The 16,947-nt window shown below is 38.0% G+C and overlaps 1 protein-coding gene across 1 annotated transcript in view; it reads left to right on the top strand.

Annotated features, from left to right (window-relative positions):
- CHSY3 (chondroitin sulfate synthase 3) overlaps positions 1 to 16,947 on the top strand; it is a 146,011-nt gene that overhangs the window by 12,154 nt on the left and 116,910 nt on the right. The window lies entirely within an intron of this gene.

The raw sequence follows: 16,947 nt of genomic DNA, 5'->3' as shown, positions 1-16,947 counted from the left end.
CCCTTAGTTTTTAGTCTATTAAGTCCAAGAATAAACACCTTTCTGTTCTTAAATTCCTAGCTGTGCTGTGGTGCTGACATGTATGCTTGAAGATGGCAACTCTATCATGGGAGTGAGATAGAAAAGATATACAGTCTTTGTGGGGCAGAGAGCCTTGAATGAGCTAATATTCTTTTTGCAGTATGATTAACAACTTGGCCAGCATGAGCTTCCTAACTCATGGCTGGAAAAATGTTTTGAACAGCAGTGGCTTTATTATTTTAGCTATATTCCTCCTAGAGTAAGTGACTGCACATGTCATGGATGGGTGGACTGTTTAATGGGTAAAACACTGGATGGCTGGGCCCAGACCGTTGTGGTGAATGGAGGTAAATCCAGTTGGTGGCTGGTCACTAGAACTGTTTGCCTGGTCTTGATTTTGGTGCCAGTCCTATTTAATGTCTTCACTGATGGTCTGGACATGGGGATTGAGGGCACCCTCAGTGCAAAGCTGGGTGAGAGTGTTGATCTTTTCGAGAGTAAGAAGGCTCTACAGAGGCCTGGACAGACTCAGTCAGTGGGCCAAGGACAATGGCATGAGGATTAATAAGGCAAAGTGCTGGGTTCTGCACTTTAGCCTCAGCAAACCTATGCAGCACTACAGGCTGGGGCAAAATTGGCTTAAGAGCTGCTTGGAAAAAAGGGACTTTGGGGGTGCTTGTTGAGAGCCAGCCTAGTGTGAGCCACTGTGTGCTCAGGTGGCCAAGAAGGCCAATGGCATCTTGCTTGGCCTGAGCCAAGTGCAGTGTGGCCAACAGGACAATGGACGTGATCATCCTCCTGTACTTGGGGTTGCTGAGGCCATACCTCAAGTCCAGTTTTGGTCCTCTCACACCTCCAGGACATTGAGGTGCTGGAGCTTGTCCAGTTAAAGTCAACAAGGCTCATGGGAGGATTAGAAAACATGTCTTATGAGGAATGCTGAGGGAGTTGGGTTTGTTTAGTCATGAGAAGAGCAGGCTCAAGGGAGACCTCATTGCTCTCCACAACTCCCTGAAAGGAGGTTGTAGTGAGGTGGGAATTGGTCTGTTCTACTGTCCCTGCAGTGATAGGACCAGAGGAAATGGCCTTCAGCTGAGACAGGAGAATCAGATTAAATATTAGAAAAAAGTTCTCACTGTTAGGGTGTTCAGGCATTGAAATAGATTGTCCTGGGAGATGGTGCAGTTGCTATCCCTGGAGGTGTTTAAGAGGCATCTGGATCTGATGCTGAGGGATGTGGTTTATGGGTTACAGTGGTAGTGTTGGGTGGGTGGTAGGACTTGATCTTGAAGGCCTCTTCCAACCTTGAAAATTCTATGATTGTGTGAATGCTCAAAGCAGGAGAAGGAAGTACTAGAAGGAGGTAGGTTAGAATAACAGACTGACTTGCCTTTGAGTTTGGCAAGTTAGAAAACAGCTGGTATGAATCAGCAGCTTGTGGCTGGATTTCATCCACACAAGTAGGACTTCTTTCATGAGTTTTTGCCTGGAAATAGGATGTGGTGTTGAAGTTCTTTGTGTGTGTGTAGATGTGTGTATATATATATTTTTAAGTATAATGCAGTTTATATTTTTAAGTCTAATGCAGTTAAGTTGGCATTTGCCTTTTTACTGCACTTTGGATAGCAAATAATGATAAAGACCAGTAAGTACTTGTCAGTTTCTTACTGACTTTTTCTGGAGACTGTTACTATAGCAATTGTTGTGCCTAGAATTTCTCATCCCCATGTGAGAATCCAGCATTAGAATGTTGTCATGTTTCTGTTAAATATGTCAGTGATATAGTATTCACTTACTACCTGTGTTTTGCTAGTGTATTGAGTGATGTGAAAGCACTTAATCATCCACATTGATCAGAATGGGATTTCATTAGCTATGTATAGTGTTGATAAAATGCTGATAAAATTTCCTGAGTTCAGAAGGCAGAAAATCTGAGGATTTCAGAACAATCATGTTAAAATATGTTCCTGAATGTAGGAGCAGTCAAATTTTTCATAGTTCTGAATGCGGGTGGTACCTTCTTTTTTATATGAAAATATGCTTCAGAAGTAGCATTCCTGCAGGGTAAGTCGAGAACTGCAGGAACTTCCTGCTCATCTCAATTTGAAAGAACTTTGCTTATTGAAATGTTTAGTTTAGTACTAAACTCATAATTTAGTAAAAAACTTCATTGTATTGCTAAACATCATTTGGGGACCTAATGCTTTCCTTGGAAATGGCCTCCAAAAAGATTTTTTGGAGGGTTCTGTCATAAATCCGTTATGTGGCCAACAAAAACAAACGAGCTGATGTTTTTACTAGTTTTAATAGCCGTATTACCTTCAGTGTAAGTACACTCTATATTCTTTCTAACTTGAAATAAAGAAAAAAGTGATGCCCCGAACTGGGGGGAGGAAGGGGTTTGTTCTTTCCTTGTTGAGTTTTATTTAGTTATTTCTCTTTGACCATAATTATATTAGTCAGTTTGGTCCAGCTTTCTCTGCACAGTACATACTTCATTAATCTGTACTTCTCTGCAGAGTAGATACTTCATTAGCCTGTACAAATGAAGTAACTTTTTGCCCTTATCCTATCCATAACAACCATGTAGATAGGTAACAAAAATAGTTGCTGGGTTAAGTATTTCAGTTATATAGTAAAATAAGCTGTAGTGAGCAGTATAAAAATGGAATTGTTAAGAGTTGCTCTGTTTTTATAAACAGTTTAAAGAATTGTTTGCTATGTTTTGTGGTATACTTATTACACTTTGTGCACTATGGAAAAATACATAATAATGAGAGATGTTAAATAGAGTTTTGGGTATCTGTTAATCAATACAGAAAATAAACCAGCAATGCTCTTGTATTTAACAGATTGAAATTTCCATTCATACACAGACTCTGAGGAGGTATTTGATACCTTCAACACATGCCACGATTATTGTCTTATAAGCACATTGAGCTCTAAAATTATTTTTAGAAGGATTTCCATTTTACTTGTCCTGTTCCACTAGAATATTGTTGTATAAATGCAGTTTCCTCAATAAGTAGCAGTTTAAACTTATTTGAGGCAAATATGCAGCCTATTTTCTTCTGTGAGCTGTTACTACTCTCTTGTTCTTCTCCCTTGTATCTATACTGATAAGGTACTATTAAGCTTTTATTTGGTTAGGTATAAGGATTCACAATCCTCTTGTTCCCTTAACCCTTCCTTTCATTTGGCTCAGTTTCTCTTTTTATTTATTTATTTTTTAAATGTATGATCAGGATTATGTATAGTACTATGTATGGGAACTTGTGTGTAACTTCTACTGTGGTGTTCAATGTTCAGCCTTGCTACTGCAGCTCTGGATTCCATTTATCATTTTTAAGGCTTTGTCACTCTATAAATTCATCACCATTTTTGAGTTGGTTAGTACTGCCAGGTCAGTATCATCTTTGGCTGTTTTCAGCTACTGAACTCCTAGTTGTGCTAAAATTTGCTAGTATAGTAGTTGCATTGTTTAATCCTGTTGCTATTAGAAAACTGTGCCATCCTAAACATCATGTCGCAGTATCAGCCAAAAAATGGCCTTTTCTTGTGTAAAGGGAATGTTCCTGGTTCTCACTGTGACCTCCACAGCAAAGGTAAATGCTATGGTAGTATGAGAGGGAAGGTATAGTATTGTGTGATCATGTCCCATGTGGAAAATGCAGCCGTTGTGTCCAGTCTACTTGTACCTCCTGGCAGGCAAATGGCTAGTGAATAAGAAGGGTTTCATTTTACAAAGACCTAAGTCAAATCATGGTAATTGTTGAGGACTTTAATTCCAACTAAAGGAAGCAATTCAGTGCATCTTAGAAGGAAGTCAGCTTTTGGCTTTCCAGCTTTATGCTCCATCATTTGCCATTTTCTTTTCTGCTGTTCATGTTAGTTAAATGACTCCAAATAAACATGGAGATGATCAGAAACTCCCGAAGGTTTATCTTTAAACACTGGACTTGTTTTTGAAATCTGTTATGTGAATCTAAAGTTGAACATCTATGGAACACAAACATGCAGTAGTTGACCATTTTGCTCTGCACCCTTCATAGCAAGGACAAATAACAAATGGATACTGGAGTCTGCTGGCAGAGCTGATGTTTCTGGTTAAAGCATGTTGACTGTGTAATACAGGTCCTTTTGTGCTACAACTTTGTACCTAATTTAGAAAAAAAATTCCTCTGTGTACTGTTCATGAATGTTTTAATTCATGAAGAATTGAAGTGGAAGATTCCAATTAATTGTTTAAGGAAATAAAGGTTGAAGATGTGTGTATGTATATGTGTGCACACACATGTGTATGTATATATATGTGACAAACACTAGAAGAGCGTGCCAGTGCTTTTCAATGTGACAGCTTGAGGCAATTTCCTTGAAATATCTAAAATATTGCACAAAATTTTAGAAGAGGTTTTTGGCTAGGTTGGCAGTCATGCTCTTGTGAAAACAAGACTTGCATAAATGCATGGATTTTTTCCAGTGTTGATGCTTCTTCAGAGCTTTTAAACTTCAGTAATAAGTAGTAAATATATGTGTGTTAAATCTTATGTATGCCTGTATTCCTTAGGCAGTTTAGTTCATGTCTGCGTGTTCAGGTTGGCACCAGTCCTGCAACTGATACCAAACAAATGGCTCAGTCATTGCAGTGTGGAAGCAGTCTGCTCCTGCCAGCTCTGGCAGCTTTCTTGGAAGACAGACGTCAACTTTTGCAGAACTTAGCTTTTCCTAAGTAAATAAATTAATTCAAGTTGTAGACCTAAAACTGCCTTTGGAGTCTGCTTGCAGTGATCTGTGTTACATGCTGATATGCTGGTATGAAAAGATGCCTATTCAGTGCCTATTTGGCATTCAAAGGATGAGAAGAACCATAAAACTTGAAGAAGATCCGAGAGCCCTTAGTACATGCAGGTGTTAAAGCTACTGCCCATGAAGGGTGTTCTGAGCTGAGATGAAATCAGTCCACCTTCTCTCTTTGCTCTGATAAAAATCACTCTCTTTTTATGTCTTTCACTTACAGCTGTAGCAGGGAACCTGTGGCTTGTAGAAGAGATGTGGCCCTTGGATTTGTCATAGTCTGCAGCAGCTTTTTGGTGTTCTGCTTTTGGGTGACACAAAACCATGTGGGAGCAGGAATCTCACTGAAGTGTTAGGTTTAAGAGGAATAATTTCTCCCCTAAGGAAAGTTTGTCTCCTCTCCTACCTTGCTGCACTTGTTCTCTGTATACATCTCTTCAGCCTACTTTATGGGAAGTGTCTTCAATTTAAAGTTTGATTAAATGTATGTCACATACTGCATATAGTGACTTATTTTCTGCCATAAAATCGCCTCCTTGCTCAGAGCTTACATTCCCTTCATCCTCTGTCTCTTTCTGCTGCTTTGCCTTTTGTATTCTGTTGCCACTTGGTCTCATTTACAATAAAATTTTTGTTCTGACTATTGCCTCTGCTTTTGAAGTGACATGAAACCCTATAAAACCATACAAAATTGCTCCCTGTTACTGTGGAAATGAAACCGTTTCAATAAAAGCTGTGATCTGTCTATGAAAAGAAAAAAAAAAAGCTTGCTAATGAAATAGATGTGCAAGGCAAACATATTAAAGGAATGATGAAGGCTGTTAATGTTTCCTTCAGTGGTTTGAACACACATAGAAAGGGGAGATGTCATTTTCAGTGCATGAAGCATTAATCACTTCGGAAGGTTATTAAGGAGGAAGTATGTTTTTTCTGTAGATTCTGAGCTTTTTTTCCCCATCAAGGTCCCAAGAAAGTAGATTTTAAGTAAGCTGCTTGCGCTGATCAAGAAATATGTCCATAGACACTTCTCAGCTATATTCTCTTCCTCAAATCTTCAAATTTTTTAATTAATATATGTATTTTCTCAAGAATACTGTCTCTATAGTCATATGTTTCCAGAGAAAGCCTTAACGATTTTTTAAAAGGTTTTTTAGCTTTGTAGAAAGGCAACAACTGGAAGGTATTTCTCTGAGGTTGGATGAGTATAGGTTACTGTTGTGGCAATCTGTTGTGCGGTCTATCCTGAAATGAAAGGGTGTGAGACACCAGGTTGTTTTTCCTTACAGTGATGATGGCATTGAAGATGGTGCTCTACCTTCTTCTTTCTGTGTTACCCCATAGCGCTGAGCAGCTGAATGCCATTGCCTGAAGTGTTGCTTTGACACCAGACAGATTTTAAGATAAACTCAGTTTCCTTGGGGCTTCCTGTACACCTCTGTGTCTTGAGTATTTTTTATTGTTTTTATTATTATTTATTATTTATCTTCAGTACCTTTTTTCAGTAGCAAAAGGTTGTATAAACTGCTGCTGAATTCATAAGATCACATTTTTTATACATACCCTCTTTGTTCACTCATGATCCATAGTTCTTCAGCTCTTAAATATTAATGACATGTAGTATTCTTTGTTACAAATTTTCAAAACCTGAACAATGTAATTTTCATGGGACACATCTTCAAGGTTTTCCCTTCAGATGGTGAAATCACAAAGCAATAAAAATGCTTTCACCGTAGTAATGTGTGTCTCCCTGAATGCCTGCAGCCATGTTGTCTGTTCTAAATCCTTCAGATGTAATCAGTTAAATGTGGTTAGTTCTCAAAATCAGTTGGATGGGAGACTTATGGAAGATATTAGGTAATTTAAAGAAATTATCTTGGCAGTAGCTGGTGCATTTCTCACTTTCCTTAATCCACACTTGGGGAATGCCTGCAGAGCAGAGTGAAGAGTGGAGCTCTTGGGGTACTGCTTTCTGAGGCACTTTCTCTAGAAGAGGTATCAGTTGTGGTTCTGGCAACTAGTGACCCAAAGAAATCCCATATTAATCTGCTTGACAATCTTCGTCTAACTTTTTTTGTTTTATGGTCAGCCTACTTAAATCTCTTTGAAAGTTGTTACAGTATTGCCATGCATTATTAACAATGTTAATTTTTTTAGCTAGATGTATTCTTGCCCTGTTTGAGAGCTGAACTATTTGGACTTCTGCACAAGTGATTAGAAAATATTCCAGTGTTCAAATGGTTTATGATCTTCATCGAAGTGACTTCTTACTATGTGTGTGCATTGTAAGTAATCAACAGTAGGCAAAGCTGAATTGGTTGTTTGGATTGTGAATTGCTAGTGCATACTGTTGGCTTGGCTGCAGAGTTTCTGTAACAGGATTGTGAAGTGTTTCTGAAATGTAGGTACAGAGAAAAATATGTCCTTTAAGAGGGTATATGCTCTCAAGGCCAGGTGCTAGCAAAGCCTTGCAGTGCTGAGGGGTTGGAGGGGCTGGGAGCATCACATGCATGGCTTGGACATCTACACGATCATCACTGAAGATGGAAGGCAAGATTGAGAGATGTTTTTATTAGGCAAAATGAGGATACCTGAACAGATTCTCAACTGAATAGTTTTCTATGAGCTCTGAAGAGACAAAAAAGAGAACAATGTGCAAGTCTCACCATTGTGTCCTGTGTAGGGGGAGATGGATGTGGCAAAGTGAGAGTGAAAGAGGAAAGTGGAAAGAAAGGAAAAAATATGCTCACCTAGGAAGGGATAAAACCAAATATCTCCAGTCTGGGGTAACATGTATAGCCTTGCGATAGGGTGTTGAAGTTGAGGACTTTAAACCAAGTGCTGTTAGAGATGAGAACAGAGGGAGGCTTTCTGTGGTCGTGAATGATTTTGTTTCCAGCTAAGGAGATATGTTTGTCGTTAAATGAAGAAAGGATAAACTTTAGGAAGAGCTACTAAATGCTAATAATGTCAAAATATAGTGGTAGTGGTGATGGGATGTTCCAAGCAAAATTAAAGTTGCACTAGTTAAGACATGATATATATTTGATGGAAGAAGCCAATGTGCTATCACTCCTTAAAAGAAACAGTTCACTAAGGGTTCATACTTAACATAAAGGACGCTTAAATCAACTGCAGTTTTAATAACAAAAAGTATTCTCCTTGAGCAGCCTTAAAAAACTAGATTTTTTTTATGGCTCTCCTGGTTTAGTTTCCTTTATTAATTTTATAATTAATTTTTATTTTTATAGCTTATGTCATAGGCACCCAGATAAACACAAAATTAATAAATATTTACTAAAAACCAATTGTTCATACATGCAAGAGTTGAGAGTAAGTTTAAATGTATGAAGCTGTATTTTATAGGGATTTACTACTATTACTGTTTTGGGTTTTGTTGTTGGGTTTGTTTGTTTGTTTGTTTGTTTTTAAATTTCCCTTTATTGGGTTTTTTGGTGTTGTTTTTTCCCCCTCCAGTTTAATTGTTTAGTGCCGGTGCTCAGGCATCCTTGCTCTGTAATTTCTTGGAACAGTAAGTCTGCAGCCTTTCACTCTTATATACACTACCAACAAGAAGTCACATCAGAGTCTGTGCAGTAGGCTGATGATGTTCAACACCTTCACTTTCAAAATGCGTATGTGTATCTTGCTTTCTAGTTGAATGCTGGACTGAAACACTTAATTCTTACACCTGGTTCCCTCATGAGCTAAGTCAGACAGCTAGGTCTAGGTCTGCTAGGTCTACACCTAGTTAGGTTAATTTTCTATGAAATTTTGGTATAATTCCAGTCTAAGTGGGCAGCAGGGTAAAAAAGACCATATAAAATTGCAGGTTTTGTGACTCCCTATCAACTTACAGTAATCATTTATAAGTGGAAGTTAGCCCATGTTAAATACCTGTCAGGCTAATGTTTTCCTTGAGGTATTGCTTTTCAGGCACTAGATAAAACTGGACGTCTTCTTCCAATGTCCAAATGCATAGTCCAAGTCAAAAGCACCTCTGTGCAGAGGCTTTGGTACCTACCATTTCAAACAGGCTTTTCAGATCATGGGGAACAATATGGTATTTGAATCCAGGATTTTCAAATTCATGGGATTTTTTTAACTCTCTGCTTATTGAATGCTTCCCATCTTGCATGTAATATTTTTTGTTTCCAGTCAGTCTATTCTCTTCCTATGAAGAATGTAAATTAAAAAAAAAAAAAATAAAGGACTGGAAAATATGTTTCTGTTTATTTTGTTAGATTTACTGTTTTGCCCCCTTGGTAGTCTCATCATCAAATTTCAGTCACCTTTTGATTCAACTTGGTGATTTTTGACAGATCTTATTCTTAAACCAGGGTATGTGTTATGCTGCATACTGTTGTTTCATACAGGCTTTCAGCTGAAAATTGTACTTCATTTCTATCAACATTTATCTTCAGTAAACTTACTGTAAAGCAGCTCAGTTTTTAATATGCTACATTCTAGAACAAATTCTGCAAGTGTGAGGCAAAGGTAAAATTCTTATGCTTGGCAGATGTGGTTTCTGCAGACTGTTGTGTCTGAACAAAACAAAAGCAAACCTGTTGCAGTGCACATTTGACCGCCGGTGATCTCTCTGACCCGGCTAGCAGCAGAGCGGCCGGAGACAGGCTGGCAACAACACTCCGAAGGATCTGCGGAGCTCACGGGAAAGCCTCTGGTCTCAGGAGCTCGACGATGGTGTGGTCACACGGTGCAGCAGCAAGGAAGGGACGGCTACAAATGAAATGCCAAAACTGAAGATATTTATTAAACAAATAAAAGGGCATAAACAAGGGTACAAAACAAAACATAAAGAGGCTGCTTCAGAAGACCCCAAAGTGGAGCTGACACATATATATACAGTCTCATAAAATATTCTAGAAGCCTTCTGGCCACTCACAGGCTGTTGATCTGCATGGCCACTCCTAGTTGGTCCCAGACTCCTTTGCAAGCCCTTTGCTCCTCACCATAAGCTGCCTAGATGTCATTAGTTGTGGCTTCTTATTTCTTTAGGCATGATGTTGGTTGTCTGTGGTGTGGCTGTGTGCCCAGTCTCTGGCCTGTCTTCTCCAGGACAAGCTCCCACACAAACTGACTTCAGACTTCAGAGCGGCTGTTGCTCAGAAACCTGTAGTTTACAGACTTTGGGGTTCTTAGTAGTTCACCTAAAGATGGTAGCTTACAGTTAATAAAATGTAATTTCTTTTAAATGTTTGCTAGACAGATGGTGTGCATTTGTCTGTTTTCCATCCCAAAATTTCAAGAGCGTTATAATGGAGATAGGAATCCGACATGAAAGCAAATGATCATCTCATTGAAAAAAAAATCTCTATAAAGCCAAGTGGAGATAAATGAGTTGTGAATGTTCTGATTTTTCTGTACTGTCATAGTCCACAACTCTTCAATTATGCCTGTCATCTATCATGAAAAGCTGTCTGGGAGGAAGCACTGTGAGGAAACTCTCCATCAGCACATTGTTAGTTTTAGGAAGTGTTAGGATACATCATCAGCTGGCTGAGGAATACAAAAGAAAAGGCAGGAGCCTTCCTTTTGGCAGCCAGAGAGGGACCAGAAGGTGTTTTCCCTTTCTAGGTGCAACCAGCCATGGACTGGTATATGGTAGTTTTTCCTCCCTTCAGCCCATATGTTGGCATCCTCCAAGAGGAATTGATGAAATAGAGGTTTTTCTGAATGCATCTTTCTTTATTCTCTGACATTGCAACTCCCAGGCTTTGTCCTGTCAAAAAAAAAAAAAAAAAAAAAGCAGGTATCATTTGCCATACAAAATTGTCAGCTCCGTAAGTATTAGGGTTTTATTTTTGGTTCAAAATTATAATATCTGAAGATTTTAAAGTGTCTAGGATGCATATGACACAACGTGGCATTTCTGTCCCTGACTGACTTTCAATAGAATATTTTTACAGGCATTCATTGTGCCATTTTGTCACACAAAGTGTTGGAGAATCAGCATATTCTTTAAGGGCGTACATATTTCCCTTTCCTGTTTGTTTTTTTTTTTTTTTTTGTTGTTGTTTTTTGTTTTTTTTTTTGTTTGTTTGGTTTTTTTTGTGTAAATCTGCCTGAGAGGCACAGGAAAAAATGAGCCCCCACAGTTGTAGATTGTGATTTCATGCTTAATACTCTGAGAACTTTTCTGCTTCATGATTACTTTATCAAAACTGATTAACTCAAGGTTTTATTTCCATGTTTTATTTATAGTCTATACTAATGGTAACCCTGTGTTATCAGTATACTTCCTCTCATGTGCAAGCCGACGTAATTTGAAAGATGCAGGATTTCTCTGTCATGAAGTAACAGCTATTTTATTCTGTCCAGGTGCAAAAGGAACATATATGTATATATAATGAACTTGCTATTTATGGAAAAGTACTTCTGTGACTGTGTGTAAGTAACTATTTTGTCATTTTTTCATCCAACTTTTTGTTCCAAAATTCTTTTCCATAGATTTTATATTTGTCATAACACTTTGTTCTTCCTGAAAAAGTTGTAGTCCAATGCTTTCTCCCTGAGATAGTGAGACCCTGTAAAAAAACCTCTGTATGGATGACAAACAGCATTGAAGAGTTTGTTACCACTCTTGTTTGTGAGTAGTGTCGTGATTTCAGCAGCTTTGCTGATAGACTTTTACTATGTGGCTATGTGCTACTTTTGCAAAGAAGAATCCATTTTTATTAAAAGCTAAACCATAATATACTTCATTCAAAGACAAGCAGTGTGTGTTAATAGGCTAGCTCAAACCCTTAGCATTCATGAGCTGTACTATTGTGGAATGACAACTTAGCTTATGCTTTGCATACTATTTTTTATTATTTATTCTGATCCCTGGGATAACGTGTTGTAATTTTTCCCATCTATTGTGTTTCTTTTGGTTCTTCAATTCTAAATGTTCTTCCACTGTGCCTAACACTTTCCATAGTTATCCAGCAGTTTCCCAGGACCTTTAAATATTTGATACAGAATTTGCTATTGTAACAAGAACTAAGCAGGAATTAATTTATCAGGTTTCTTTGTATGATTTATCAGGTTTCCCTTTTTGCTAGGTATTCTGAGAATTTATCAAGTTGGTTTTCTTTTTTTCAGATGTTGGGGGTTTTTTTAACTTGCTCAAAAGTTGTGTGTTAAGTTTATGATTAAAATTAAAATACAGATTGTTTGACTAAAAGCAGTATTTAGCTATTACAGAGTTGAAGGATACATGGCTTCACTTTAGCTTTGTGGGAAAGAGCCTTTATAGATTTAATTTTCATCTTATCTCTTAATAAACCTCTTTTGGTTAGTAAGTGATGGAGAAATAGTAAACTCCATTGAACAGTTAGCAGACAGGGACAGACATTTTCTTTTAATGATACCTCTTCAGTGATGGCATCTTCTAGTTTCTAATAGGTTTCCATAAATTATCTGAATAATTCAGTTGTTTAGCTGTTGTAATTAGATTAGTTTGGTTTTAATGCACTCAGTTCATAATTAGTAAGTATCATGTGCTTCTTTTCTTGTGGCATCTCTGAAAGAGTTGACATTATGATAGTGTTCTCTAAGAAGGTTGCTAAAATTACTATTCTCATACTACTTTGACTTACAGAATCAAATGCAACTGAATTTAAAAAGACTGATTGAAAGTAAAAACCTATTTAAGAAACACTTTCTATATCATTCTCTATCATTCTGTCTGTTCTCAACTTTTCACCTTCTGATACTTCGCTCACTTATATTTTGAAGTTTGCTTTCTGTGTCCATGCTTATGTTCTTATGTTGTAAGGGCTCTGCTGCTTCTTTATGTTGTTATGTTTCAGTGTGTAATGAAACTTGCTTTTTAATGTTTTTTAAAGTAGAGGAACACATAAATCTGACTACTTAGTTTGTTTACATTGTTGCTGGAGAAGATGGAAATACTTTATAGCAATTTCAAAAGTGTTTTAAAAAATTGGAAATTTTTCCTGTAAAGACTGCAGGTGATTTTTGTGTCAATATTCTTTGTGTTCAGAAAGTAATTACCAGTGCAAATAATTTGCTTTCTCTACACAGAAAAAAAGGGAAGATCAAAGTTGGAGAGACGCCCTCTTTCTTCCCAAAAAGCAGTTAATGTTTAAATTGGTTTCGAGGCATGTTATTTACAGTATCTTTTTAGCTCTTGGCTATAACGGTTATGTTTTTGGTGCTTTAATTTGCATACATAAAGTGAGTTTTATTTCAGTCCATTAGTATGGCATAAGGGTAGGATATATTGGAAAAAAACACACTTCAAATATTTGGTTTCAAGTGAGACAGTTATTATTTATTGCAGGAAATACAGTAAAGCTACATGACAAAAACAATAGCAAAGGTAATCTGTTTATTATATGTTTTCTCTCAGTGATTAAATAGTTTCAGGTAATCCTAATTGCAAAAGCTGCTTTTCAGTGTTGAGTTTAAAAATAAAAGCATTAAGGGAAGGTGTTTTCTGTAATTTTATTAATTTCTCCATTTACAAATCTATTTTTCTCAATATTTTGTCAATATTTCTTTGTGCTAACAAATTTTTTGAATAAACTCTTTCTTAATTCTGCATTTCTCTCAGTATTAAAATACTGTTTGTTGATATAGGTTTGAAATTAAACTTCAGGTTCATAACAGGTGTGGAAATATGACAACAGAATATAAACCAGTCATAATAATTTTTAGGTTCTAAGAGATTTCTAATTTTTTCCTTGTAATTATTCAAGCTTACTTCAAAAATTACTCTTGTCAGTGCTTGACAAAATTTACATGTTTGATATTTTCTCTGAGGTCTCAACTACCTAATTAATTGTGAGTATTTTTAGAATACATTTTTGTGTTATTATCATGCTGGATTTGTACTTCATTAACTGTCATACTACAGCAGATTATATAGTTTTTATGGAGGCATGATGATAATTAATAGTTTGTAGTCCTGGAATAAGACTTGTAATGTTTGTATTTGATAAGGATAATGCAGTGCCATTTTTTTACATTTCCAGGAAGCATATTTCTTCTGACATCTCTTTTAAAAATTGTTTTGATATTGTAATGGAAATTTCCAGTTTCCGACAAATATCTAAAGGAAGATGGATCTATTTGTCCAGTGGGTTTCAGTTTAAATTTGTATGCAGAAGGCAATTAGTCCAATGCACTCTCTGTTAATTTCCTTGACCACAAAATCACAGTAAAATACTGCTGTGGTTAGTCAGAGGACCATGGCTTGGTGAGAGCTCTGCAGGTCTGGTTGGTTGGCAGAGGTAAAGTATTGCAAAGGGAAAAATAAGTGTTATGCTTATCAGCTTATATCATGAGTAGTGATATGGCTGTAGGAAGCAAATTAATCTGGCAAAAAGTGGTTTTAGCTGTACCTGAAAGCAGGTTTGCTTCATCTGCCTGGGGTAAATGAATGGGGAGAACAATAAAATAGTAAAAAAAAAAAAAAAAAAAAAAAAAAAAAAAAAAAAAAAAAGGCTTGGATTGTAATCCTGTTTAAATGGAAATATTCAGGATTAAGGAATATGTGGAAAAATAGATAAGAAATATGTACTTTTTTTCCCTTACCAAAAATACACAGTAATCAGTAAAGGTGTGTTTTGTCTATTACAAGTGCAGGCCTGTTATTTACTATTTAACAAGAGAAGGGAATTAAAATATTTTTAGTTGTAGTAATTTGTTATTAATCCTATTTAGTAATGTAAATTCTTTAATAAGAAGTATATAACAAAATGCACACTGTAAAGATTAGATGTCATGTTAGTTTTCAGTTTTAAAGTTTGTTGGGTTATGGTGACTAGACGGTAGTACATAGGAACTAATTTTGATTTATACACAAAAGACACAAAAATGCTCAACTGTCAGTGACTAATCAATGATGCTGCCTGATGCTAGGGAGATCTGTACAAATTATGCCTTGTTTGAGTGAAATATCATGACACCAGTTCTATCTTTTCAAGTTTAGGTGAGTCTGCTGTAAAATGTAACATTGATACACAAATATTTGCACATTAATAGGCTTTTTTAAAAAGTACATTCACCCTTACTAAAGATAGCTATGGACTAGCACAGGAATTAATTTGAAGAACAAAAAGTAGGAAAAGGATGGGTATTCTTCATAATTTCAAATACTCATAACATTAAAGTTATGGCATTAGAATTTCCCACGATATTTAAAAAAAATTGAAGTTTCAGCAGTCTTAAACCATAAGCAGAGAGAAAAGAAATGTGACATAGGCTTGAAAAAGGCAGAATGACAAAAATCAGTAGCTTAAATACTGTTTTTAATCAGAGTGGAGTCTTGTAAAAACACACAAAAATGTCTAATTTTCTGTAATGGTTTTAAATGGCATACATTATTTGGTTATATTGATTGGCTATTTCATTATCGCTTTCATAAATTTCATTCAAGCTTAAGACAAGATTATAGTATTTTTCCAGTGCTCTTATGCCTGACAGGCTCACTGCTTCACTGCATCTCAAATTTTGCTAATGTTCTCTAAGTAAAAAGTAGTGTCTGCTATATAAACTCTTTGACTTGGCACCTTATAATGATACCAAATTGCAGCAATATTTTGTCCTTAAGAAGTTGGTCAGACTTCTCTTTGTCACATTGGACCAAAATCATGGACTCAGGGCTATTTCTCATTCCCTTTTGTAGTCTTTTTATTTCCCACTATAGAGAAAACACTTAATTCATGAGACTATTAGGATGTATCACTAGCAGAAATCATTGTATGTGCAGCAAACTCAAGTGTTTTAAAATATGACAATTTACAGTTGTCATCAGAATGAAGGAGTCCCTGTCAGATGCTTATGTTTCCTGTCAGTGACATATTGACACTTAATGGTCTAACAGTTATGGTTAAGCAGCACTGATGATCAGAAATCAGATCTCTGACTATTTTTCTGTTTTACAGACATGTGAGCTTACTTACCTGCTGGTCACACGGCAGTTATGATTAGTAAAAGGAAGTGGCCCAGAGGACTTGGCTGCATTTGATAAAAAAAAGAAAAATAACCAAACTTGGTTATATTATGTTACAAAAATAAAAAGAAATTCCTTCCTTCCTTCCTTCCTTCCTTCCTTCCTTCCTTCCTTCCTTCCTTCCTTCCTTCCTTCCTTCCTTCCTTCCTTCCTTCCTTCCTTCCTTCCTTCCTTCCTTCCTTCCTTCCTTCCTTCCTTCCTTCCTTCCTTCCTTCCTTCCTTCCTTCCTTCCTTCCTTCCTTCCTTCCTTCCTTCCTTCCTTCCTTCCTTCCTTCCTTCCTTCCTTCCTTCCTTCCTTCCTTCCTTCCTTCCTTCCTTCCTTCCTTCCTTCCTTCCTTCCTTCCTTCCTTCCTTCCTTCCTTCCTTCCTTCCTTCCTTCCTTCCTTCCTTCCTTCCTTCCTTCCTTCCTTCCTTCCTTCCTTCCTGCCTTCCTGCCTTCCTTCCTGCCTTCCTTCCTGCCTTCCTGCCTGCCTTCCTGCCTGCCTTCCTGCCTGCCTTCCTGCCTGCCTTCCTGCCTGCCTTCCTTCCTGCCTTCCTTCCTGCCTTCCTTCCTGCCTTCCTGCCTTCCTGCCTGCCTTCCTGCCTGCCTGCCTTCCTGCCTGCCTGCCTGCCTGCCTTCCTGCCTGCCTGCCTTCCTGCCTGCCTGCCTTCCTGCCTTCCTTCCTGCCTTCCTTCCTGCCTTCCTTCCTGCCTTCCTGCCTTCCTGCCTGCCTTCCTGCCTGCCTGCCTTCCTGCCTGCCTGCCTTCCTGCCTGCCTGCCTGCCTGCCTTCCTGCCTGCCTGCCTTCCTGCCTGCCTGCCTTCCTGCCTGCCTTCCTGCCTGCCTTCCTGCCTGCCTTCCTTCCTGCCTTCCTTCCTGCCTTCCTTCCTGCCTTCCTTCCTGCCTTCCTGCCTTCCTGCCTGCCTTCCTGCCTGCCTGCCTTCCTGCCTGCCTGCCTTCCTGCCTGCCTGCCTGCCTGCCTTCCTGCCTGCCTGCCTTCCTGCCTGCCTGCCTTCCTGCCTGCCTTCCTGCCTGCCTTCCTGCCTTCCTGCCTTCCTTCCTTCCTGCCTTCCTGCCTTCCTGCCTTCCTGCCTTCCTGCCTTCCTGCCTGCCTGCCTGCCTTCCTGCCTTCCTGCCTTCCTGCCTGCCTTCCTGCCTGCCTTCCTGCCTTC

Source organism: Vidua macroura, chromosome Z (assembly GCF_024509145.1).
Source record: "Vidua macroura isolate BioBank_ID:100142 chromosome Z, ASM2450914v1, whole genome shotgun sequence".
Classification (NCBI taxonomy): domain Eukaryota; kingdom Metazoa; phylum Chordata; class Aves; order Passeriformes; family Viduidae; genus Vidua; species Vidua macroura.
This window is presented reverse-complemented; position numbering and strand designations above follow the sequence as displayed.